General features: G+C 42.5%; 1 long non-coding RNA gene and 1 pseudogene across 1 annotated transcript in view; both read right to left on the bottom strand.

The window, feature by feature from the left end:
- The window catches only part of LOC149981256 (uncharacterized), a 376586-nt gene that overhangs the window by 123546 nt on the left and 225987 nt on the right, over window positions 1-27053 (bottom strand). The window lies entirely within an intron of this gene.
- Window positions 2190-27053, bottom strand: part of LOC149981257 (uncharacterized) — a 30130-nt pseudogene continuing 5266 nt past the window's right edge.

Here is a 27053-nt window from a genome sequence, read left to right as displayed (position 1 = left end):
GCCCAAATAGGTCCACAGACGATGCAATCTCAACCACACTGCACACCGCCCTAACCCATCTGGACAAGAGGAATACCTATGTGAGAATGCTGTTCATTGACTACAGCTCGGCATTCAACACCATAGTACCCTCCAAGCTCGTCATCAAGCTCGAGACCCTGGGTCTCGACCCCGCCCTGTGCAACTGGGTACTGGACTTCCTGACGGGCCGCCCCCAGGTGGTGAGGGTAGGCAACAACATCTCCTCCCCGCTGATCCTCAACACTGGGGCCCCACAAGGGTGCGTTCTGAGTCCTCTCCTGTACTCCCTGTTCACCCACGACTGCGTGGCCACGCACGCCTCCAACTCAATCATCAAGTTTGCGGACGACACGACAGTGGTAGGCTTGATTACCAACAACGACGAGACGGCCTACAGGGAGGAGGTGAGGGCCCTCGGAGTGTGGTGTCAGGAAAATAACCTCACACTCAACGTCAACAAAATTAAGGAGATGATTGTGGACTTCAGGAAACAGCAGAGGGAACACCCCCCTATCCACATCGATGGAACAGTAGTGGAGAGGGTAGCAAGTTTTAAGTTCCTCGGCATACACATCACAGACAAACTGAATTGGTCCACACACACAGACAGCATTGTGAAGAAGGCGCAGCAGCGCCTCTTCAACCTCAGGAGGCTGAAGAAATTCGGCTTGTCACCAAAAGCACTCACAAACTTCTACAGATGCACAATCGAGAGCATCCTGGCGGGCTGTATCACCGCCTGGTACGGCAACTGCTCCGCCCTCAACCGTAAGGCTCTCCAGAGGGTGGTGAGGTCTGCACAACGCATCACCGGGGGCAAACTACCTGCCCTCCAGGACACCTACACCACCCGATGTCACAGGAAGGCCATAAAGATCATCAAGGACATCAACCACCCGAGCCACTGCCTGTTCACCCCGCTATCATCCAGAAGGCGAGGTCAGTACAGGTGCATCAAAGCTGGGACCGAGAGACTGAAAAACAGCTTCTATCTCAAGGCCATCAGACTGTTAAACAGCCACCACTAACATTGAGTGGCTGCTGCCAACACACTGACACTGACTCTACTCCAGCCACTTTAATAATGGGAATTGATGGGAAATGATGTAAATATATCACTAGCCACTTTAAACAATGCTACCTTATATAATGTTACTTACCCTACATTATTCATCTCATATGCATACGTATATACTGTACTCTATATCATCGACTGTATCCTTATGTAATACATGTATCACTAGCCACTTTAACTATGCCACTTTGTTTACATACTCATCTCATATGTATATACTGTACTCGATACCATCTACTGTATCTTGCCTATGCTGCTCTGTACCATCACTCATTCATATATCCTTATGTACATATTCTTTATCCCCTTACACTGTGTACAAGACAGTAGTTTTGGAATTGTTAGTTAGATTACTTGTTGGTTATTACTGCATTGTCGGAACTAGATGCATAAGCATTTCGCTACACTCGCATTAACATCTGCTAACCATGTGTATGTGACAAATAAAATTTGATTTGATTTGATTTGGATCCCAGTCAATGAAGATGGAGTTATGATCTCTCCTCTCCTCTCCTCTCCTCTCCTCTCCTCTCCTCTCCTCTCCTCTCCTCTCCTCTCCTCTCCTCTCCTCTCCTCTCCTCTCCTCTCCATATCTGTAAATAGTTACTCAGTAAGGCAGTGTTTTTATTTTTGTTTCTCTCCCTATCTTTGTAGGAAAGTCCAACCAGTGTCAATCAAGAAGTCATGAACACATGTTGTTTTCCCCCTATGGAGAAGTCTGCAGAAAATACCTTGAAACTAAGAAAATGTATTGAGATACGTCTTGGACAGTGTTTTAAAGATGTCTCTCTTGGCCTTCAGATACCAACCTTACATTTAATACTTGGCCAAAGAGTCAGACATTTGCTGGTCTACTGTTCAGTAATCCTGTCTCATGCAAAAGATACTGTTGAAAACAAATCAAATCATGATTGCCCTTGTATCCATGGATACAGAAATGGATCTAGCCTCTATAACAACAATGCCTTAAGGCTGCTTCTACTTTACGTTATTGAAACATAAAGTACCAAAACTGGAGAAAGCATCTATGCTATTATGATATTCCATAATATAATACTTTTCTATACTGTTTGAACTGACTTTTTTTTGGCCCTTATTGCTGAAATGTCCAATGTAGAGAAGAGTTGAGAGTTCACATATTACCAGTGATTTGTCATTTCAAAATGGGAAATCTGATGATGAATGTAACTGTATGGATCTGTGATGATGCTGAAGGCTTGCAGTTCACGTTCATGAAAAGAACACAATAGGAATACATTTGCCTATGTTTTCATGCAACTTTATACATACACTACCGTTCAAAAGTTTGGGGTCACTAAGAAATGTCCTTGTTTTCCATGAAAACATACATGAAACGAGTTGCAAAATGAATAGGAAATATAGTCAAGACGTTGACAGGGTTATAAATAATGATTTTGAATTGAAATAATAACTGTGTCCTTCAAACTTTGCTTTTGTCAAACAAAGAATCCTCCATTTGCAGAAATTACAGCTTTGCAGACCTTTGGCATTCTAGTTGTCAACTTGTTGAGGTAATCTGAAGAGATTTCACTCCATGCATCCTGAAGCACCTCCCACAAGTTGGATTGGCTTGACGGGCACTTCTTACGTACCATACGGTCAAGCTGCTCCCACAACAGCTCAGTCATGTTGAGATCCGGTGTCTGTGCTGGCCACTCCATTATAGACAGAATACCAGCTGACTGCTTCTTCCCTAAATAGTTCTTGCATCGTTTGGAACTGTGCTTTGGGTCATTGTACTGTTGTAGGAGGAAATTGGCTCCAATTAAGCACCGTCCACAGGGCATTGCCAAATGGAGTGATATCCTTCCTTCTTCAATATCCATTTTACCCTGTACAAATCTCCCACTTTACCACCACCAAAGCACCCCCAGACCATGACATTGCCTCCAACATGCTTGACAGATGGCGTCAAGCACTCCACCAGCATCTATCTGAACATCTCAAACTTCATCTGTCCATAACACTTTTCTCCAATCTTCCTCTGTCCAGTGTCTGTGTTCTTTTGCCCATTTTAATATTTTCTTTTTATTGGCCAGTCTGAGATATGGCTTTTTCTTTGCAACTCTGCCTAGAAGGCCAGCATCCCGGAGTCGCCTTTTCACTGTTGACGTTGAGACTGGTGCTTAACAAAGCTGCCAGTTGAGGACTTGTGAGGCGTCTGTTTCTCAAACTAGACACTCTAATACACTTGCCCTCTTGCAAAGGGTTTTCTAATGATCAACTAGTCTTTTAAAATGATAAACTTAGCTAACAACGTGCCATTGGAACACCGGATGGATGGTTGCTGTAATGGGCCTCTGTACGCCTATGTAGATATTCAGTAAAACAATCTGCCGTTTCCAGTTACAAAATTAATTTGCAACAATAACAATGTCTACACTGTATTTCTGATCAATTTGATGTTATTTAAATGGACAAAAAAAATGTGCTTTTCTTTCAAAAACAAGGACATTTCTAACTGTATTAGATGCTAGTATCTGTATATCCACCACATAATAGTACAGAACAACCCTAAACATTAGCAAACACAAAATACAGTATTTTAGTGCTAAGGCTACTGTAGCTGTGTTTAATCAAGGCTACTGCATGCACCTATTGTTCATTATTCACACACACACACACACACACACACACACACACACACACACACACACACACACACACAGTACCAGGTTCAGATCCGTTAGCGCTGTGCATTGTTTATATGATGAAGCACTGATGTGCTAATTAAAAACGTTAATGAGGGGGAACCCCCGTTAGCTGGAACAGACACATTCTTCATCAGAGTGACAGTGTATTGTTTTAAATGTCACACAACGTAACTAGCTCTGGGGTAGTTATGTCGCTCATGTTCCGCTATAGGTTAATGTGGTTCAAAAGCTGTAGTGATTTAGAAAAGGCAAATGAAACACATGGTTCGATAAAACTGGATTGTATCCTCTATGGCTTTGTATTGCCATTTGAGAGTTGACACATCTTTGTTTCCAACTGTGATGAAACGTTGACGTCATTCATTTTGATTCATAATTACACTGAGTATAAAAAACATTAAGAACACCTGCTCTTCAGGTGAACCCAGGTGAAAGCTATGATTTCTTCTTGATGTCACTTGTTAAATCCACTTCAATCAGTGTAGATGAAGGGGAGGAAGGAGACAGGTTAAAGAAGGATTTTTAAGCCTTTAGACAATTGAGACATGGTTTGTGTAAGTGTGCCATTCAGAGGGTGAATAGGCTAGACAAAATATGTAATTACCACACCAATTGGTATGGTGGTAGGTTTAAGGCACACCAATTGGTATGGTGGTAGGTTTAAGGCACACCGATTTGTGTCAAGGAATGGAAAACGTTCCTGGGTTTTTCCACGCTCAACAGTTTCCCGTGTGTATCAAGAATGGTCCCCTACCCAAAGGACATTCAGCCAACTTGACACAACTGTGTGAAGCATTGGAGTCAACATGGGCCAGCATCCCTGTGGAACGCGTTCGACACCTTGTAGTCCACGCAGGAACTAATTGAGGGTGTTCTGAGGGCAGAGGGATTGTTCAACTCAGTATTAGGAAGGTGTTCCTAATGTTTGGTATACTCAGTGCCTTCAAACTATTAGCACCCCTTTTCTATTTCCGCATTTTGTATGACAGTGGGATTCAAATGGATTTAATTGTCAATTTTTGTTAATGATCTGCACAAAACACCATGTAATGTCAAAGTGGATGAACAAATTCTAACATTTGTTTAAAAATGTATGAAAAATAAAACACTGATATAACTTGGGGGGTGAGTGCAATTCAATACTGAGCAAGGTGTTCTTAATGTTTTATACCCAGTGTATAATTGTATTATATTTTAGCTTAGAGAGAGAGAGGGTGGGAGACAGAGACACAGAGAGAGAAAAATGTCAACCTGACCTCGTATTTTTCAACAATTAAAAAATGTGAGTGTTTGGCCTGCCAGGTGCGACTTTTGAAAAAGTTGAGTCTGATGAACGGTCTTGGTGTTTCAAACCCCTGAAAAGTACATTATCGGCAGATGCCCTGAGACCTAAGTCAATTTGGCATGATAGCTCCTTGTGCCAAGAGGCTGGTGAATTGTCAATTAGTCCCCCTCCACCTCCAAACTGTGTGCCCCACATCCGAGGCGGCGGGAGGTGGTGGTAATCGGGCTAATCGCTCATAATTTGCCCTTGGTCTCTCTTCTCACTAGGGTAGTGTGTGAGTGTGCTCTAGGTTGTGGGGTTGTTTGGAACAAGCTTCTAGTCTACACACATGCATGCGCACACTTACACATATAGGCACACACATTCATACCACACCAACACACGCACACACACGCAAACACACATTCACACGCGCACACTATTTCCAATGGAAGTGAAACTTCAAAACAGGAATGTGATTTTCAGTAGACAGATTCATTTGTCATTTCCCCTCATGTTCTATTACTAATGATCCACCCGCTCCGACACTTGAATTAAAAACATGACAGGACGAGAATGGGTCGAGAATTTGTCACCTGATTAGGAACAGAAAGAGGCGGACGAGAGACAGCCACTGAACCACGGATGTTCTCAACTAACGCAGTCTGTCAGCACTGTCCTCTCACTCTTCCGACACACACTGATTATCATAGAGACATTGCTAAAGCGCAGCGGGAAGAACACTCATTATCCCCGATTCACTGGATGTATACCAAATGAGACCCTATTCCCACTACTGTTGACCAGGGCCCATACGGATGAGGAATAGGGTGCCATTTAGGATGTAACTACTGTCTTTCTGAGAAAGGCTTTGTTTGAATCCCTGTCCACCCCCACACAGGAAATTGTCCAGTTGAATTTTCATTGTAACATTTCCAGTGTCGATTCAGGAGTTAAATTCACTCTGTAAGAGTGAATTTAACACTCAGTGGTGTAAAATAACACCCAGTGTTGGTGTTAATAACTCGAGTTATTGTTTTACACTGTGGAGAGTAAAACAGCCACATCAAAACCACGCACATCATTATCATATTTCTCAGCATGCTCTATTGCAGGTAAAACGTTTAGTATTGTTTTTTATATCTGTGTCTTTGCATATACAGTTGAAGTCGGAAGTTTACATACACTGAGGTTGGAGTCATTAAAACTCGTTTTTCAACCACTCCAGAAATGTATTGTTTAACAAACTATAGTTTTGGCAAGTCGGTTAGGATATCTACTTTGTGCATGACACAAGTAATTATTTACAGACAGATTATTTCACTTATAATTGACTGTATCACAATTCCAGTGGGTCAGAAGTTTACATACACTAAGTTGACTGTGCATTTGGAAAATTCCAGAAAATGATGTGATGGCTTTAGAAGCTTCTGATAGGCCAGTTGACATAATTTGAGTCAATTGGAGGAGTACCTGTGGATGTGTTTCAAGGCCTATTTTCAAACTCGGTGCCTCTTTGCTTGACATCATGGAAAATCAAAAGAAATCAGCCAAGACCTCAGAAAAAAATTGTAGACCTCCACAAGTCTTGTTCATCATTGGGAGCAATTTCCAAACACCTGAAGGTACCACGTTCATCTGTACAAACAATAGTACGCAAGTATAAACACCATGGGACCACGCAGCCGTCATACCGCTCAGGAAGGAGACGCAATCTGTCTCCTAGAGATGAAAGTACTTTGGTGCGAAAAGTGCAAATCAATCCCAGAATAACAGCAAAGGACCTTGTGACGATGCAGGAGGAAACAGGAATCAAAAGTATCTATATCCACTGTAAAATGAGTCCTATATCAACATAACCTGAAAGGCCACTCAGCAAGGAAGAAGCCATTGCTCCAAACCTGCCATAAAAAAGCCAGACTACGGTTTGCAACTGCACATGGGGACAAAGATCGTACTTTTTGGAGAAATGTCCTCTGGTCTGATGAAACAAAAATAGAAGTGTTTGGCCATAATGACCATTGTTATGTTTGGAGGAAAAGGGGTTAGGCTTGCAAGCCAAAGAACACCATCCCAACCGTGAAGTACGGGGGTGGCAGCATCATGTTGTGGGGGTGCTTTGCTGCAGGAGGGACTGGTGCACTTCACAAAATAGATGGCATCATGAGGGGGGAAAATGATGTGGATATTTTGAAGGCATCAGTCAGGAAGTTAAAGCTTGGTCACAAATGGGTTTTCCAAATGAACAATGACCTCAAGCACACTTCCTAAATTGTGGCTAAATGGCTTAAGGACAACAAAGTCAAGGTAATGGAATGGCCATCACAAAGCCCTGACCTCACTCCTAGAGAAAATGTGTGGGCAGAACTGAAAAAGCATGTGCGAGCAAGGAGGCCTACAATCCTGACTCAGTTACCTGACCAAACCTGACCAAAATTCACCCAACTTATTGTGGGAAGCTTGTGGAAAGCTTCCCGAAATGTTTGACCCAAGTTAAACAATGTAAAGGTAATACTACCAAATACTCATTGAGTGTCTGCAAACTTCTGACCCACTGGGAATGTGATGAAAGAAATACAATCTGAAAAAATTACTCTCTCTACTATTATTGTGACATTTCACATTCTCAAAACAAAGTGGTGATCCTAACTGAATTTTTACTTGGATTAAAAGTCAGGAATTGTGAAAAACTGAGTTTAAATGTATATGGCTACAGTGTACGTAAACTTCCCACTTCAACTGTACATTGGCTGATTCATCTTAAGCTACAAAAAGATAAATAACATACATTTTTCTAAACTAATCCCAATCAGTTAGTTAGATTTATTGCACCTGTTACTGAAATGGTTGTTCCAGTTTAAATGGTTAAGGTAGTCTTCTTATCAACTTTCCTCATCCTGACAGTCACTCTGAATGCAGGTTGCGGGTGAATACACATTCCAACTGTTAACCATCCTGTAGGTGGAATCTGGGTCGATTCCAGTAGGGAATACACATCACTTTGCAAGCCATCATAATAGGACTTGCAGGCTTGATTTGGGATGCAAACCAGGAATTTCCGAACACCTCTGTGTTAGGGTAAAACTAGCCCATCGAAGTAAGGTCATTTGATATATGTCTTGTATTGTCATAGATTTTAATGATAGCATTTGCCTAGATACTCAGTTGGTGAAAGCGACAGGCCTTTCAAATGAAATAATTCAATAACCATGTCTCTGTCACTCACAAATACAGTCATGGGTGTTAAATATGCAAATTAGGCTCTATTCCATACAGTGTTAAAACAATACTCCCAAAATGATTTACTGTAACATTGCAGGTGTTCATTTCTTGCACTGAGAAAGTGTTACAGTGTCAGCACTAAGCAAAATGAGTCCAGTTTACTCTAAATCAAGTGTTATGTTTTACACTGTAGGTGGTATGTAATTACTCTACAGTAGAGCTATGCAAACACCACTGTCAAGCTAATTTTAACACTTTAAGAGTTGAATAGGGAGTATATTTGAGTTGAATAGCTAATTTTAACACTTTCAGAAGTTTTATTTTCACACCAGTTCAGTGGGACTCATATGTTCACTGAAAATAGTGTATATTTAGCACTTTCAGAGTGATTTTGTTGTGTACTTCCATATCCCTTTTAAACAATCATTAATGAAAATGCTAAAAAAAAACCTGTCGAAACCTTTTCAAAAATAACTAAGGTAATTTGAATGACTCTTTGACCGTACGGCATGGGCAGGATATTTTGAAGACAGTATCAGTATTTTCGGCTATGAATTGAGGGTATTGCTCACGGCACTTGTAAAATGATTGATTCACCACTGGGGGATCATTAGCTTGGCTGTTGAGGTGATCTGGTGGAGTGTGTGTCTGTGTGTGTGCGTGCGTGGGTGTGTTCGCATGTGTGTGATCATGATCAGGCGATTCCCTGATCCACCTCTACGCAGACGACACCATTCTGTATACTTCTGGCCCTTCCTTGGACACTGTGCTAACTAACCTCCAAACGAGCTTCAATGCCATAGAACACTCCTTCCGTGGCCTCCAACTGCTCTTAAACAGCTAGTAAAACCAAATGCATGCTTTTCAACCGTTCGCTGCCCGCACCCACCCGCCCGACTAGCATCACCACCCTGGACGGTTCTGACCTAGAATATGTGGACAACTATAAATACCTAGGTGTCTGGTTAGACTGTAAACTTTCCAGACTCATATTAAACATTTCCAATCCAAAATCAAATCTAAAATCGGCTTTCTATTTCGCAACAAAGCCTCCTTCGCTCACGCCGCCAAACTTACCCTAGTAAAACTGACTATCCTACCGATCCTCGACTTCGGCGATGTCATCTACAAAATAGCTTCCAATACTCTACTCAGCAAACTGGATGCAGTCTATCACAGTGCCATCTGTTTTGTTACCAAATCACCTCATACTACCCACCACTGCGACCTGTGTGCTCTAGTCGGCTGGTCCTCGCTACATATTCGTCGCCAGACCCACTGGCTCCAGGTTATCTATACTTCTATGCTAGGTAAAGCTCTGCCTTATCTCAGTTCACTGGTCATGATAACAACACCCACCCGTAGCACACATTCCAGCAGGTATGTCTCACTGATCATCCCCAACACCTCATTTGGCCTCCTTTCCTTCCAGTTCTCTGCTGCCAGTGACTGGAACAAATTGCAAAAATCGCTGAAGTTGGAGACTTTAATTTCCCTCACCAACTTTAAACATCAGCTATCTGAGCAGCTAACCGATCGCTGCAGCTGTACATAGTCCATCTGTAAATTGCCCATCGAATCTACCTACCTCATCCCCATTCTGTTTTTATTTTATTTCCTTTTCTGCTCTTTTACACATCATCATATGCTCATTTATCACTCGTGTTAATCTGCTAAATTGTAATTATTCACTCCTATGGCCTATTTATTGCCTACCTCCTCATGCCTTTTGCACACACTGTATATAGACTTTCTTTTTTCTGCTGTGTTATTGGCTTGTTTATTGTTTACTCCATGTGTAACTCTGTGTTTTTGTCTGTGTCACACTGCTTTGCTTTATCTTGCACAGGTTGCAGTTGTAAATGAGAACTTGTTCTCAACTAGCTTACCTGGTTAAATAAAGCTGAAATAAAAAAATGAAAGTGTGGGGTTTTGTGTACAGTATGTGTGTGTGTGTGTGTGTGTGTGTGGCTAGCCTCTGAAAGGCCAGGGATAGAGAGGTGTGTGCACTGACCTCATAATGGAATGGCATTTTGCAGGGAAGGAGATATGACAGGACTCAAAAGACAGGTATTTGTTGGACATATCACCTCAATATCAAAGACGCAGAAATGCAAACATATCCTCTAGAACATTAATATATGTGATTAAATACTTCCAGGTCAAGGAGTTTTTCCTCACCATGTGACTCATGTCATCTCATTGTTTCTGAGTTGGCCAGAATGTGTCAGCGGTTAGTGCCTCTGACCCCAGCACATATGCCAGTTGGCATTGGTTCGAATCCGGCCCACTGCCCTTTGCGTGTCTTAAACCTATCTTTCCAGCCTTTATCCTATCCTGCACAGTTACATCACACCCCGTGGTTTAACATAGATAAGGCTATTTTAACGTCAGAGACCTCCTCGCATATATATTTGGCATTAGTTCATGCTATTTTTTTTTATTGTGTGTCGCTTAAACAAGCCCAGTACAGTTTTCGAAATGGCAAAAACGCTGTTGTAAGGTTAAATATATGCTAGATTTGGATGCGTAGATTAGAATTTCCTAGTCCTCAGATAATTCCCGTTTTTTTGCTGAGAAAATGTCAGACGCAATCTGAATTCCATTGGGGATCCATTGGAGATTTCCACAAATACACCAGGTGAATATTGACAGGCCCACTTTATACACGTTGCTTCACCACACAACAACAACATAAAAGATCCATTTCAATGTACCGCTTTTACAGTCAATGACCAAATGTGCCTCCAAGACATTCTGCGCTGGCACACGAATCCAAAAAGAGCTATTTTTTCAAGATCATTAAAATCTCTTTAATGCCTCTTCTTCCCAACACTGACCCCCCGTAGCTCACTGACATATATCAATGACGTTACCCCGGGCCACACGCACCCCTGCCGTGGCTAATGTCAGAGGAACCATGCGCAGTAATGATGAAAACACTGTGTCCACTCTACGTAAGCCCCAGGCTACTTTCAGACTTTTCAGAGGTTGCCAGTTTTCTCCTCAGAGAGGGGAGTCAGGCACGGTTGGCACAATGTGTATAGAATTTTTGTAAAGGTGTAATGTGAAATTGTTTTTTTAATGGCTTAAAAAAACTCACCTGAAAGACATTTACTGTGTCCCTGTGGTAACGCATTGGCTCGTTATCAAAGCCCAGTCCACAGGGTTTCAAACTCATGAGTAATTAGCTATGAATTCTGGCTTTTGCTGTTGACATGACCTACTATGTCTGGGCTGGTGGCTTTGCATGAAACCCACCTGCGACGTCATCCCGTACAAATCTTTGAAATGATATTTTAGAATTTTATATTGTGCACCAATATTGCATTCTAAAAGCCTGTTATATTAAGTGACCTTTAATATAAACCACATGTAGAATTCAATACATCAGATTTGTAGTAATAATAATATCTCGCTGATATGAAAGATAAGGTCCTTATCCTTCCGAAACTGTACCACAAGTGAAGCGTGCTAATGTTCAGACTGACCATCAGGGCGCTTAACAAAACTGTACAGAAGACACCTTTGTCCAATGACTATTATGTGAAATGTAATGGCACTGAGAGCCATGATCAAGGGCTACCCTCAAGGCCGCCCCGCTCATTAGGCAGGATTAGTGTTGGTCCCATGTTTCATGAGCTGAAATAAAAGATCCCAGAAAGTTTCCATACGCACAAAAAGCTTATTTCTCTCAAACTTTGTGTACAAATATGTCTATATCCCTGTTAGTCACAATTTCTTATTTGCCAAGATAATCCTTCCACCTGACAGGTGTGGCATATCAAAAAGCTGATTAAACAGCATGATCATTACATAGGTGCTGGGGACAATAAAAGGCCACTTTAAAATGTGCAGTTCTGTCACACAACACAATAACACAGATGTCTCAAGTTTTGATGGAGCGTGAAATTGGCATGCTGACTGTAGAAATGTCCACCAGAGCTGTTGCCGTAGAATTGAATGTTAATTTCTCTACCATAAGCTGTCGCTTTAGAGAAATTGGCAGTACGTCCAACTGGCCTCACAACTGCAGACAACGTGCAACCACGCCAGCCCAGGACCTCCACATCTGGCATATTTTCTGTAGCGTACAGGCTGGAGATAAAATGAATGACAATGTAATGAGACAGACACATTTTACATCATGCAGGTTTCTCAAAAAAAAACTAAATGGCATCCAATCAAATAAAAAATGAGCTGTCATGTTAACAATCAACGTATCCTACAAACAGGACAGCTCAAAGTAAATTGGACAATATGGAATGGACAATCACAACTGTTGTCAAGGGGTTTCACCCCATTGTCATGATCAGTGGTTTCAAGTGTGTATCCGTCCAAGCTGATCATAGCAACAAAACAAAAATACTTCTGCATTTCCGCTGTGTAAACACATTGCCAATAGGCCCACAATAACTCCTGATAAAGTTGGGTAGCTGATATTCAGAGCTTAGTCAAATTCATTAGTCACAGGAATCAGGACTAATAAAGCCAATGCAATGGCCTGTTTTACAAATGTTGGGTCTACCACATGGATGGGCATTCATATAATTCCTTTGGGGAGACATGGTAGGCTATACCCCAGTAAACATGAGATGTTGTCTTTTGGACTTCTTTTTTGGTCCTATCCGGACCAGACATCTTTTTGTTGGTGTTTTACAAATGGTAGGCTTAACACAACAATTTCAGGCAACATTTTTTGCTCTCACCTAGTGTGGCAGAGAGTAATGTCAACTGGCCCTGGCTCATTTCAAGGAGACAAAACACGAATCCTTCCTGAGCAGTATGATGGCTGCATGGTCCCATGGTGTTTATACTTACGTACTATTGTTTGTACAGATGAACATGGTACCTTCAGGCGTTTGGAAATTTCTCCCAAGGATGAACTGAGGTCTTGGCTGATTTCTTTTGATTTTCCCATGATGTCAAGCAAAGAGGCACTGAGTTTGAAGGTAGGCCTTGAAATACATCCACAGGTACACCTCCAACTGACTCAAATGACGTCAATTAGCCTATCAGAAGCTTCTAAAGCTATCACACCATTTTCTGAAATTTTCCAAGCTGTTTAAAGGCACAGTCAACTTAGTGTATGTAAACTTCTGACCCACTGGAATTGTGATACAGTGAAGTTATAAGTGAAATAATCTGTCTGTAAACAATCTGTCTGTAAACAATTGTTGGAAAAATGACTTGTGTCATGCACAAAGTAGATGTCCTAACCGACTTGCCAAAACTATAGTTTGTTAACAATGCATTTGTGGAGGGGTTGAAAAACGAGTTTTAATCACTCCAACCTAAGTGTATGTAAACTTCTGACTTCAACTGTATATGCAAAGACACAGATATGAAAAACAATCCAAAAACATTTACCTGCAATAGAGCATGCTAGAAAATATGATAATGGGCATGGTTTTGATGTGGCTGTTTTACTCTCCACAGTGTAAAATAATAACTCTAGTTATTAACACCAACACTGGGTGTTATTTTACACCATTGAGTGTTAATTTCACTCTTACAGGGTGAATTTAACTCCTGAATCAACACTAGAAATGTTACCTAAAGCTATAGTTTGTTAACAAGAAATTTGTGGAGTGGTTGAAAAACGAGTTTTAATGACTCCAACCTAAGTGTATGCAAACGTCCTACTTCAACTGTACGTACAGTCACTGTGGGGACATCATCAATGCACTAATTGATGAAGCCAGAGACTGATGTGGTGTACTCCTCAATGCCATCGGACGAATCCCGGAACATATTCCGAGGGAGAGTTTGTACGCGTCTCTCTGTGTGGAGTAAAGGTGGTCTAGAGTTTTTTCCCCTCTGGTTGCACATTTAACATGCTGGTAGAAATGAGGTAAAATGGATTTAAGTTTCCCTGTATTAAAGTCCCCGGCCACTAGGAGCGCCGCCTCTGGATCAGCGTTTTCTTGTTTGCTTATGGCGGTATACATCTCATTGTGTGCGGTTTTAGTGCAAGCATCGGCCTGTGGTGGTATGTAAAAAGCTTTAAAAAAAATACAGATAAACTCTCTAGGTAGATAGAGTATCTCAAGATAAGCTGTAGACCACACTAACTCAGGCGAACAAAACCTCGAGACTTCCTTAATATTAGATTTCGTGCACCAGCTGTTTAGAAATATGTGACTCACCATCTGGATTTGGTCTTATGTAGCAAGATTTGAAAGGGTGTTTTTTTACATTGGATAAAAGTAGAGACCCAGGGCTACAAAATTGTATATCATACACTACAGTTGAGGAACAATGGGAAAGTAATTATACTTTGAAAGTTGATAAACTTGTAAACTCACATTTGAAAAAATGGCCTTTGAATGTTTTGGTATCTAGTGAAGAGCTCTTCTTTGTCTACACCCTGCTGCGCCTTCTTCACAATGCTGTCTGTGTGAGTGGACCAATTCAGTTTGTCTGTGATGTGTATGCCGAGGAACTTAAAACTTGCTACCCTCTCCACTACTGTTCCATCGATGTGGATAGGGGGGTGTTCCCTCTGCTGTTTCCTGAAGTCCACAATCATCTCCTTAGTTTTGTTGACGTTGAGTGTGAGGTTATTTTCCTGACACCACACTCCGAGGGCCCTCACCTCCTCCCTGTAGGCCGTCTCGTCGTTGTTGGTAATCAAGCCTACCACTGTTGTGTCGTCCGCAAACTTGATGATTGAGTTGGAGGCGTGCGTGGCCACGCAGTCGTGGGTGAACAGGGAGTACAGGAGAGGGCTCAGAACGCACCCTTGTGGGGCCCCAGTGTTGAGGATCAGCGGGGAGGAGATGTTGTTGCCTACCCTCATCACCTGGGGGCGGCCCGTCAGGAAGTCCAGTACCCAGTTGCACAGGGCGGGGTCGAGACCCAGGGTCTCGAGCTTGATGACGGGCTTGGAGGGTACTATGGTGTTGAATGCCGAGCTGTAGTCAATGAACAGCATTCTCACATAGGTATTCCTCTTGTCCAGATGGGTTAGGGCAGTGTGCAGTGTGGTTGAGATTGCATCGTCTGTGGACCTATTTGGGCGGTAAGCAAATTGGAGTGGGTCTAGGGTGTCAGGTAGGGTGGAGGTGATATGGTCCTTGACTAGACTCTCAGAGCACTTCATGATGACGGAAGTGAGTGCTACGGGGCGGTAGTCATTTACAGTGCCTTGCGAAAGTATTCGGCCCCCTTGAACTTTGCGACCTTTTGCCACATTTCAGGCTTCAAACATAAAGATATAAAACTGTATTTTTTTGTGAAGAATCAACAACAAGTGGGACACAATCATGAAGTGGAACGACATTTATTGGATATTTCAAACTTTTTTAACAAATCAAAAACTGAAAAATTGGGCGTGCAAAATTATTCAGCCCCCTAAAGTTAATACTTTGTAGCGCCATCTTTTGCTGCGATTACAGCTGTAAGTCGCTTGGGGTATGTCTCTATCAGTTTTGCACATCGAGAGACTGAAATTGTTTCCCACTCTTTCTTGCAAAACAGCTTGAGCTCAGTGAGGTTGGATGGAGAGCATTTGTGAACAGCAGTTTTCAGTTCTTTCCACAGATTCTCGATTGGATTCAGGTCTGGACTTTGACTTGGCCATTCTAACACCTGGATATGTTTATTTTTGAACCATTCCATTGTAGATTTTGCTTTATGTTTTGGATCATTGTCTTGTTGGAAGACAAATCTCCGTCCCAGTCTCAGGTCTTTTGCAGACTCCATCAGGTTTTCTTCCAGAATGGTCCTGTATTTGGCTCCATCCATCTTCCCATCAATTTTAACCATCTTCCCTGTCCCTGCTGAAGAAAAGCAGGCCCAAACCATGATGCTGCCACCACCATGTTTGACAGTGGGGATGGTGTGTTCAGGGTGATGAGCTGTGTTGCCTTTACGCCAAACATAACGTCTTGCATTGTTGCCAAAAAGTTCAATTTTGGTTTCATCTGACCAGAGCACCTTCTTCCACATGTTTGGTGTGTCTCCCAGGTGGCTTGTGGCAAACTTTAAATGACACTTTTTATGGATATCTTTAAGAAATGGCTTTCTTCTTGCCACTCTTCCATAAAGGCCAGATTTGTGCAATATACTGATAGACTGATTGTTGTCCTATGGACAGAGTCTCCCACCTCAGCTGTAGATCTCTGCAGTTCATCCAGAGTGATCATGGGCCTCTTGGCTGCATCTCTGATCAGTCTTCTCCTTGTATGAGTTTGAAAGTTTGGAGGGACGGCCAGGTCTTGGTAGATTTGCAGTGGTCTGATACTCCTTCCATTTCAATATTATCGCTTGCACAGTGCTCCTTGGGATGTTTAAAGCTTGGGAAATATTTTTGTATCCAAATCCGGCTTTAAACTTCTTCACAACAGTATCTCGGACCTGCCTGGTGTGTTCCTTGTTCTTCATGATGCTCTCTGCGCTTTTAACGAACCTCTGAGACTATCACAGTGCAGGTGCATTTATACGGAAACTTGATTACACACAGGTGGATTGTATTTATCATCATTAGTCATTTAGGTCAACATTGGATCATTCAGAGATCCTCACTGAACTTCTGGAGAGAGTTTGCTGCACTGAAAGTAAAGGGGCTGAATAATTTTGCACGCCCAATTTTTCAGTTTTTGCTTTGTTAAAAAAGTTTGAAATATCCAATAAATGTCGTTCCACTTCATGATTGTGTCCCACTTGTTGTTGATTCTTCACAAAAAAATACAGTTTTATATCTTTATGTTTGAAGCCTGAAATGTGGCAAAAGGTCGCAAAGTTCAAGGGGGCCGAATACTTTCGCAAGGCACTGTAGCTCAGTTACCTTAGCTTTCTTGGGAACAGGAGCAATGGTGGCCCTCTTGAAGCATGTGGGAACAGCAGACTGGTATAGGGATTGATTGAATATGTCCGTAAACACACCGGCCAGCTGGTCTGCGCATGCTCTGAGGGCGCGGCTGGGGATGCCGTCTGGGCCTGCAGCCTTGCGAGGGTTAACAAGTTTAAATGTCTTACTCACCTCGGCTGCAGTGAAGGAGAGTCCGCATGTTTTCGTTGCAGGCCGTGTCAGTGGCACTGTATTGTCCTCAAAGCGGGCAAAAAAGTTATTTAGTCTGCCTGGGAGCAGGACATCCTGGTCCGTGACTGGGTTGGATTTCTTCCTGTAATCCGTGATTGACTGTAGACCCTGCCACATGCCTCTTGTGTCTGAGCCGTTGAATTGAGATTCTACTTTGTCTCTGTATTGACGTTTAGCTTGTTTGATAGCCTTGCTGAGGGAATTGCTGCACTGTTTGTATTCGGTCATGTTACCAGACACCTTGCCCTGATTAAAAGCAGTGGTTCGCGCTTTCAGTTTCACGCGAATGCTGCCATCAATCCACTGTTTCTGGTTAGGGAATGTTTTAATCGTTGCTATGGGAACGACATCTTCAACGCACGTTCTAATGAACTCGCACACCGAATCAGCGTATTCGTCAATGTTGTTGTCTGACGCAATACGAAACATGTCCCAGTCCACGTGATGGAAGCAGTCTTGGAGTGTGGAGTCAGCTTGGTCGGACCAGCGTTGGACAGACCTCAGCGTGGGAGCCTCTTGTTTTAGTTTCTGTCTGTAGGCAGGGATCAACAAAATGGAGTCGTGGTCAGCTTTTCCGAAAGGGGGGCGGGGCAGGGCCTTATATGCGTCGCAGAAGTTAGAGTAACAATGAGCCAAGGTCTTTCCACCCCTGGTTGCGCAATCGATATGCTGATAAAATTTAGGGAGTCTTGTTTTCAGATTGGCCTTGTTAAAATCCCCAGCAACAATGAATGCAGCCTCCGGATAAATGGTTTCCAGTTTGCAAAGAGTCAAATAAAGTTATTTCAGAGCCATCGATGTGTCTGCTTGGGGGGGGATATATATACGGCTGTGATTATAATCGAAGAGAATTCTCTTGGTAGATAATGCGGTCTACATTTGATTGTGAGGAATTCTAAATCAGGTGAACAGAAGGATTTGAGTTCCTGTATGTTTCTTTCATCACACCATGTCACGTTAGCCATAAGGCATACGCCCCCGCCCCTCTTCTTACCAGAAAGATGTTTGTTTCTGTCTGCGCGATGCGTGGAGAAACCCGTTGGCTGCACCGCCTCGGATCGCGTCTCTCCAGTGAGCCACGTTTCCGTGAAGCAAAGAACGTTACAGTCTCTGATGTCCCTCTGGAATGCTACCCTTGCTCGGATTTCATCAACCTTGTTGTCAAGAGACTGGACATTGGCAAGAAGAATGCTAGGGAGTGGTGCACGGTGTGCCCGTCTCCGGAGTCTGACCAGAAGACCGCCTCGTTTCCCTCTTTTTCTGAGTCGTTTTTTTGGGTCGCTGCATGGGATCCGCTCCGTTGTCCTGTTTGTAAGGCAGAACACAGGATCCGCGTCGCGGAAAACATATTCTTGGTCGTACTGATGGTGAGTTGACGCTGATCTTATATTCAGTAGTTCTTCTCGACTGTATGTAATGAAACCTAAGATGACCTGGGGTACTAATGTAAGAAATAACACGTAAAAAAACAAAAAACTGCATAGTTTCCTAGGAACGCGAAGCGAGGCGGCCATCTCTGTCGGCGCCGGAAGTATACTAGGGCGCCTACATTAGCTAGGGAGTCAGCCAGCTAACGTTAGCTAGCATGTTAACAGTACACTTTAGCTTAAGACATGTAGCTAGCTAGCTAAGTAAACATAGAACCTAGCTAGGTAAACAACTTGTAAGATCACACACGTCACGTAACATTAGCTAATGAGACAGCCAGCTAACGTTAGCTAGTTAAACAACAATGAACATAGTGCCAAATCATGTCGTTACACCCTGCATGAATCTACTGGGAGCTAACCAAACAGGTTCAATGTTTGCTAGCTAACATTAGGTTCCAACTACCAAAGCAAACGGTTCTGGGAGAACAACACTTATGCAGCTCCACTACACGATAATACAGTTTAAAAAGCCGTGCTCGACAGGATTACCAACACAGACTGATCAGCTCAAATAGACAGAAGTTCTCTATATGGCAGACCAACCCGAACTCCTCTCTTGGCATGTCCAGCCCACTCAGTATCTCAGCCAATCATGGCTGGTGGGAAGGTTTCTGGCTTTTTCTGTGGCTTTATCAACAAGGCTTATTCTCACTTTTAGAAGAACAGTTACCTTTTTAAAGCAGAGAAGCATTAAGATATGTATGCAGGGCATGGAACACTAAGCACTGAGAAGTAACAGTGATCTCTCCTGAAATTGTAATACCTTTTCACTGGTCCTGGGTAAAAACCACTCAGTACCTGATACTGGTAGGCAGTAAGAAATCAAGACTCTCCTTTCCCTCAGTAGGTTCTGTTGTAAACTTATAAACATTGGACCCGTTTTAGAGGACGTACGTGAAACAATGTCACATAATATAATATAGCAGTCACAGAGAGGTGTGCATATGACGTAGATGGCAGCAAGGTCTCTGTGAGTCAGCACCTGGGGGCAGGAGAAAGAGAGAGACAGAGAGAGAAGTAGAAACAGAGAGAAAGAAACAGAGAGAAATAGAGGGAGAGAGACAGAAAGAGATGTATAGAGGTAATACAAGAGCGGGCAGAGAGAGGGCCGTCATCAAGCTGTCCCCCTCGTGACACCTTTATTATCAGGGCACTGCCAGTGAGTGTGGTATGACACAGAGGCGGTGTGTGTGTGTACTAGGTGGAGGAAGTATTAGAGGGGGCGTCGGAGGGAGGATTAGAGATGGAAAGGTAAAGGCCCATCTTGACTTCTTTGAGAGCCTTTTCTATCAAATGGCTTAATTTGTTCAAGTTGATCGTTGGGACACGTTACTGTGGTATGAAGTATCAGCATAATAAACGCAGGTTGACATTTATTGTCATGAGTGCTGTTTTGGTGAGATGGCTACCATGCTGGGAACAGCATGAAGCAAACTGTGTGTGACATGCACAGAGACTGTGTGTGACATGCACAGAGACTGTGTGTGACATGCACAGATACTGTGTGTGACATGCACAGATACTGTGTGTGACTGTGTGAGAGCAAAGTGTTGCATCTCACTCATCTTAATATCCTAGCCTATTAATTGATGATAGGCCCTGCTTTACTGAAGTTGCGAGACATTGCAAGCCAAGAAATTGCGAGATACAGCATTCTTTTGCTGATAGATAGCCCTAGTGCACGGTTCTGGTGGCCGACCTGCCTAAACTGTGCCCCTCCCCTCTCTCTCTGTCCCTCGCTAGCTCACTAAAGATTCAAGTGTTTGTGTTCTCGGAAGTACGACAACTAATCAGTCTCCTCTGTTTCAAAAATACTGAATCTTAGGAGTCGATTCCTAGTGGAATCGAATCTTGACACATAGAAATGGGAGCCGTCATACAAAGAGTAGAAGAATCAATTACTTTGGAGTTGACCCTCCACCACTACGTCATTTGAAAAATGGCAGAGAACGGCAACCGCCAGCAGAGTGAAGTCCTGTATGGAAGTACATTGAGAAGTTAAATGAGAAGGAAATGCAAACTTTGTAAGATGGATTTGAGGTACAGTAATAATAGCAGGGGTTGGAACCGATTCAGGGAACAGAACCGAAAACCGGTAAATAAATAGATAATGCCTATGATCACAAGATGCCCAGCGCTTCAAGCCAAGCCTCCTCCTCCACTCGCTCTCTCTTGTCTTTCCATCGTGCATGTAAACACTTCACTGATCTATAGCTTGCCTGCTCCATAGCATAGTAGTGATTTAATGTCAAACTAAATCTATAATAATCAGTTTAAAAAGGAACAGAAAGAACCCATACTTTTTGGGGGGATTGAACCGGTTCAGGACTTTATTTTTGGTCCAACCCCTGAATGGTAGCACAGGTGCAATGCACCGAGACTCAAACCGTTGCTGGCAGCAGCACAGCTGCATTGTGAATTCACGTGGAATTGTATGACATTTTCTTATAGTTTTAATGTAAAACTCTAGATGGCAGTAGAAGAAGAAAATGTACTAGTTCAAAATGGAGATGGCCTAAATAGAGCTCAATGACGAGTTTCCCACCAGTAATTACCAGTTGGAGGTCCATTCAAATATATTTTTTTCCAGTCATATTTGGTAAACATAGAGCATGATAGAGATATAATCTTTATATCTGTCCCATTATGACGTATGTGAGCGCACGGGCAGCGCCATTGAGGCCCTCTCCATTTTGTAGTAGTCATTTTCTTTTTCTCGTACAAACTGAAAGAGTGCATACTGCCAGCTAAAATGTGTTGTTTGAATAGGTATAAAGCAAAGGTTGGGGATTTACTGCCACCTACAGTTACAGAAAGTTTGCTCAGGAGTATAATTCATTGGCTGATCCCTCCTGATGGAATCATGTGATCCTTCCTTTACCAATAGGAAGGCCCACCCAGTTTACTACTTTAAAATGGTGGTCCTTTATCTAACTCTATGGTGGTAAATTCCCACTTACCACTTGATTCCGAACATGATTACGAACGCAGCATAAACTCAATATTCTTATGTCACCAGGTCCAGTCAGCCAATCAGATGTGTTGTTTATACACTTAGCTCAGTTATTGAGAGGTCAGATGTCAAGTCTCTGGCTGCTGCTAGCATTAATTTAAGTAAATGACAAGCTTGGCATTCAAAAAGGCCCCGATTGCTTGCAATTCATTGTTGGGCCATATGACAAGAGCTTCTTGTAAATATCACCTCTCATCAGCAGGTGTTCATATAGCGGTCATGGGAATCAACTGGTTAGTCTCATTGGGATAAAATGTATATTTTTCATTAGGGAACTATAGTGGATGGCTAAGTGCTAATGTGAATACATGCATTCAGATTGTTGTATCCCGATCTGAAAAAGGTTCAACTTATTTTAGCTAGGGACAAGACTTTTTCCTATGTATCCTATGTCCCCATCTTTGTTAACCCAACTGTCACCGTGTCACTTATGGCTGGCCTAGACTGGATTGGTGCTGCTGTGCCTCTGTGTGTGTGTGTCAAACCGGGGTCTCTTGCTATTCCGTTTACAGTGAACCCCTCCCATCTCTCTCTCTCACTCTGGGTGTCACTCCTGGGACGTGGCAAAATGTTAAAGTGTTCACAGGACCCCACCGCAGCACCAGTCCCAGGAGCATGTGGTACACCTGGCAAAGATAGCAGGGTCGTATTCATTAGGCACGAAATGGAAGCAAATGGTCCTGAATAGTGAGGTACTATCTGAACTTGTCCAATACAAAACACTTGTTTACGCTTTCCATTGTACACCAGATTGAAACATTTTGCTACAGTGTGACAAAATGAATATCGCCCAGGTCATTCTCCCTAAAGCCAGCTAGCTCAAATGAATGACTCACACTACGACACGTTCTCAACCCGCACAGGGTATCTTGGATTTCAAGCTTGAAAATGCAAAGGGTATCCAATTAATAATATAACCAGTTGTCATGTTTTAATAATGATGTCTATAAATGTACACTATACACACAATATATACATAAGTATGTGTACACCCCTTCAAAATGAGTGGATTTGGCTATTTCAGCCACACCCGTTGCTGAAAGATTTATAAAATCGAGCACACAGCATTGCAATCTCCATAGACAAACATTGGCTGTAGAATGGCCTTACTGAAGAACTCTGACTTTCAACGTGGCACCATCATAAGATGCCACCTTTCCAACAAGTCAGTTCGTCAGATTTCTGCCCTGCTTGAGCAGCTCCGGTCAACTGTAAGTGCTCTTATTGTGAAGTGGAAATGTATAGGAGCAACAACAACTCAGCCGCGAAGTGGTAGGCCACACAAGCTCACAGAACAGGACCGCCGAGTGCCGAATAGCGTAAAAATCGTCTGTCCTCGGTTGCAACACTCACTACCAGAATGCATAGTGACAACTGTAAAGTTTGGTGGAGGAGGAATAATGGTCTGGGGATGTTTTTGTGGCAAAAGTTTGGGGAAGGTCCTTTTCTGTTTCAACATGACAATGCCCCAGTGCACAAAGCGAGGTAAATACAGAAATGGTTTGTCGAGATTGGTGTGGAAGAACTTGACTGGACTGCACAGAGCCCTGACCTCAGCCCAATCGAACACCTTTGGAATGAATTGGAACGCCAACTGTGTGCCAGGCCTAATCGCCCAACATCAGTGTTATTGCAGCAAAGAGGGGGGGGGGGACCAACTCCATATTAATACCCATGATTTTGGAATGAGATGTTCGACGAGCGGGTGTCCACACACTTTTGGTCTTGTAGTGTAGTTCTGGACGCAAATCTGTAATCAGAAATTATTGGAAAATGAGGAGGGCTTAATGTGCACATATAAACAGATATGTCAGTCCAGCTTGAACCAAAAATAATACTCTTACTCTCACAAATGATTTTATAGGTTTCATTTCAGTGCTGCTCAACTCAGGCTGTTCATTTTCAGAATCCTGAGAAGGATAAAGTTTTGTTTTAGGATAAACAGAACTACAGCCATTTAGTAATGCACCCTAAGCTCGTACATTAGCAAAGGGCTCAAATTTGATCAAATTGTGCCCCCTTGTGGCATATTGACAGAACAACTTCCACCTTGATAAACTACATGATTCATACACATTACCTGAATGCTCGCCGGTCAGTCTCTCTCCCTCTCAATATGAGGAAGGTGCTCCCAATGTTCAGTATACTCTGTGTATATTTGTTTCTACTGCCCTTTTGAATAAAACGTAATTTATTTCAAATGTTGTAATTGTAATAGCGTAGTGAATTGTTGTTCTCAGGGCACCATTGCAAATTAGATGTCACGCCCTGGTCTTAGTATATTGTGTTTTCTTTATTATTTTGGTCAGGCCAGGGTGTGACATGGGTTTATTATGTGGTGTGTTTTGTCTTGGGGTTTTTGTAGGTATTGAGATTGTGGTATAGTGGGGTTGTCTAGAAAAGTCTATGGTTGCCTGGAGTGGTTCTCAATCAGAGGCAGGTGTTTATCGTTGTCTCTGATTGGGAACCATATTTAGGCAGCCATATTCTTTGAGTGTTTCGTGGGTGATTGTTCCTGTCTCAGTGTTTGTTTGCACCAGATAAGGCTTTCTAGGTTTTCACGTTATGGTTATTGTTTTGTATTGTTCGTGTTTATTATTTTATTAAACATGTATCAAAATAACCACGCTGCATTTTGGTCCGCCTCTCCTTCACCGGAAGAAAACCTTAACATTAGACCCTGTTCTCAATGGGTTTCGCTGGTTAAATAAAAGTTAAAACAATTCAAATAATACCATCCTTGACAGAACTTACACTTGACAAGCTACGTTATTCATACACAGTACCATCCTTTATACAGCCAGTGTTTCATTAACATGATTTCTGAACTCAAAATCCACCCTTAGCCGCTATCCGAACTAGGCACTGCTGTAGATCTTAGGTTAAATATGGAGTATTTGCTTTGCCATGCGGGAAGGGTGGAATTTTGGCCATATTGCTTATTCTTTTCACATCTACAGTGCCTGTATTCAACAGTGCTGATCTAGGATAAGTTTTGCCTTCAAGATACAATTAATTATGATTATATCGTCTGCTTCTTTCGTCTGATGTTATGAGAGTCTCATCTTTCCAAAGAGTGGTCTTATTAGTTTGTAGGCCAAAACAACGTTTTAGTGAGAAGGGAGATTTTCGGGATGTCTCATGGTCTGACAAACAAGGCTGCAGCCCGGATATCTCTAGTTTAAACTGACGGATTTTGAGTGGGAATTTTTTATTATGTTACTTAGATTGACGCACCGGTGTGTCAATAGACTCTAGGGAGTTTTAACTTGTATCGTATTGTATTCTTTCATAAATGCAATCACATTCACCATAGAAATGTCGCTCCCCTCCAGTGTCTTCTTCTTGCGGGCAAGATTTGGGTTCCAGTGACACACCAGGCTGTCCTTCTGAACACTGTAGTTATTGTGTCCGATCAGCTAATATGTGTTATTTGTCCCTTTACTCTGAGAGGGGAAATGCTGTTTTATTTCATAATAGCTCAAACACAAATCACAGTAAGGATTAGAAAACAGGAAATTCAACCCCCCCCCCCCCCCCCCTCCCACTGCTTTGAACAGAAATCTCTCACGCACTTATTAGAGGTAATCTGATGACTTTTGACTTGTAAGTTAATTAGCTAGAGAGTTTGGATGGGTCCCAAATAATTATACACTTCACCGGCACTCTGGGAAAATCCACCGGGTCTATTGACAGTTCATTACACAGTACCTCTCCCCTCTATGTCAGTGTGTGGACAGTTGACCTACTAAGTATCCTAATGATGTTATAATGTTCAGTAGATTTAATAAATGAGGTGATGATCATGCTGTCAAACTGTAACTTAGTCATTCAACAGTCATGATGTGAGCTTCTCCATTCCACTTCGATGGAGACAGTATATAGAGGACATGAATAGCCAATGATTTGCTCAGAGTAATAATAGTATTTTAGTGGCTGAAACTAGACATTTCTCCAAAAAGCAATATATATATACACATGTATATATATATATATGAAAAAAAGTATAGGATAATTTGGTTTTCCCAAGGAAACTATTATAAGGTTTGCTCTATTCCCAAACAGTCTCACCTTCACGTCGGTCTCTCCTCTCAGATGGAGCTGGTAGACACAGTCCTTCATCAGGGCCAGGTAGGTGGCTGAGCTGGCGTGGATCCTCTGAGCTGACACAGACACAGACACACACACAGCATTGGGAACAGGTGCCTGCATACTGTACTGTATGTGTGTGTGTGTACACCTACGCAGGCTAGTGGACTCCATTCTGGAGGTGTGTTGACAGTATCTCCAAACAGGCCGTATCTGGGCATCTTGTCGCTGACAATACCTGCTACACATGGACCTGGAGCAAGGAAAGCAAATGAAGAGAAAGACAAGCTTGCTATACCATATTTGACTCACTGATCTTTACATGGGCAATAACGCCATACAATAATCCCAAGTTATAAAAAGGCAATCAGGTTATAGACGTATAACAAACCTACCACCACAATACACATGCAATGTATATTACCACACATGAAGTTCCCTCTCAGGAAATAACATTTATTTGAATTGAATTCAGTATTGCTTGCATACACAAACTGTACGTCTCAAAACTCACAGCATCTGCCTGTTAGGTGAGATTATCAGGTACTTTGCAGCACCCAAAACCCTTATGTGATATGATTTGAACATGGGTATGTGTGTGTTTTGTCACCTGTGTGTATTCCTGCGCGAAGCTGTGGGGTATGGCCACCTATCTGACAGCTGGCACCAAGTCCAGCAACATTTTGGCTCTCGTCAGCGTGCTTGTCCCCGTTCCTCTCAGGCAGGCCACTCACCACCATGTAGGCATCGTCTATCATCTCAACCTGGGGGACCAAATACAATGGGTCCACTCATGATCAGGCCATGTTGGATAGATCAAAAACATCCCAATACGTACACACAATTTTGTATAAAGTGATGTATAGGCCATGCATACTGATTAGTCTGAGTCTGATAATATGACTCTCTCTGTATGTTTGACAACAGCTGGTAATCAGATAATGGGACAGGGTGTACCAAAATGAACGAATGGGAGGGGAAAACCCCAATTCTGCATTAGATGACCACTTCTCAGTATGGATGTTGATATTTGTTCAGTTTTAACTAAACAGTATGTTCTAAATAGTATGCTGTATGGTTAGTACACCGTGTAGGGTGATTCCATGCTATCACAGATTGTTCTGGCAATTCTTACATAAACACTTCATTGGGAGGAAGGATGTTTAACATGCTTTTTACATTTTTACGATTTTGGAGAAAATCATAATGAAAGTGTCC

Source organism: Oncorhynchus mykiss, chromosome 9, assembly GCF_057628025.1.
Source record: "Oncorhynchus mykiss isolate SJ-2025 chromosome 9, ASM5762802v1, whole genome shotgun sequence".
Taxonomy (NCBI): domain Eukaryota; kingdom Metazoa; phylum Chordata; class Actinopteri; order Salmoniformes; family Salmonidae; genus Oncorhynchus; species Oncorhynchus mykiss.
Note: the sequence above shows the minus strand (reverse complement) of the source record. Positions and strands in the feature narration are given on the sequence as shown.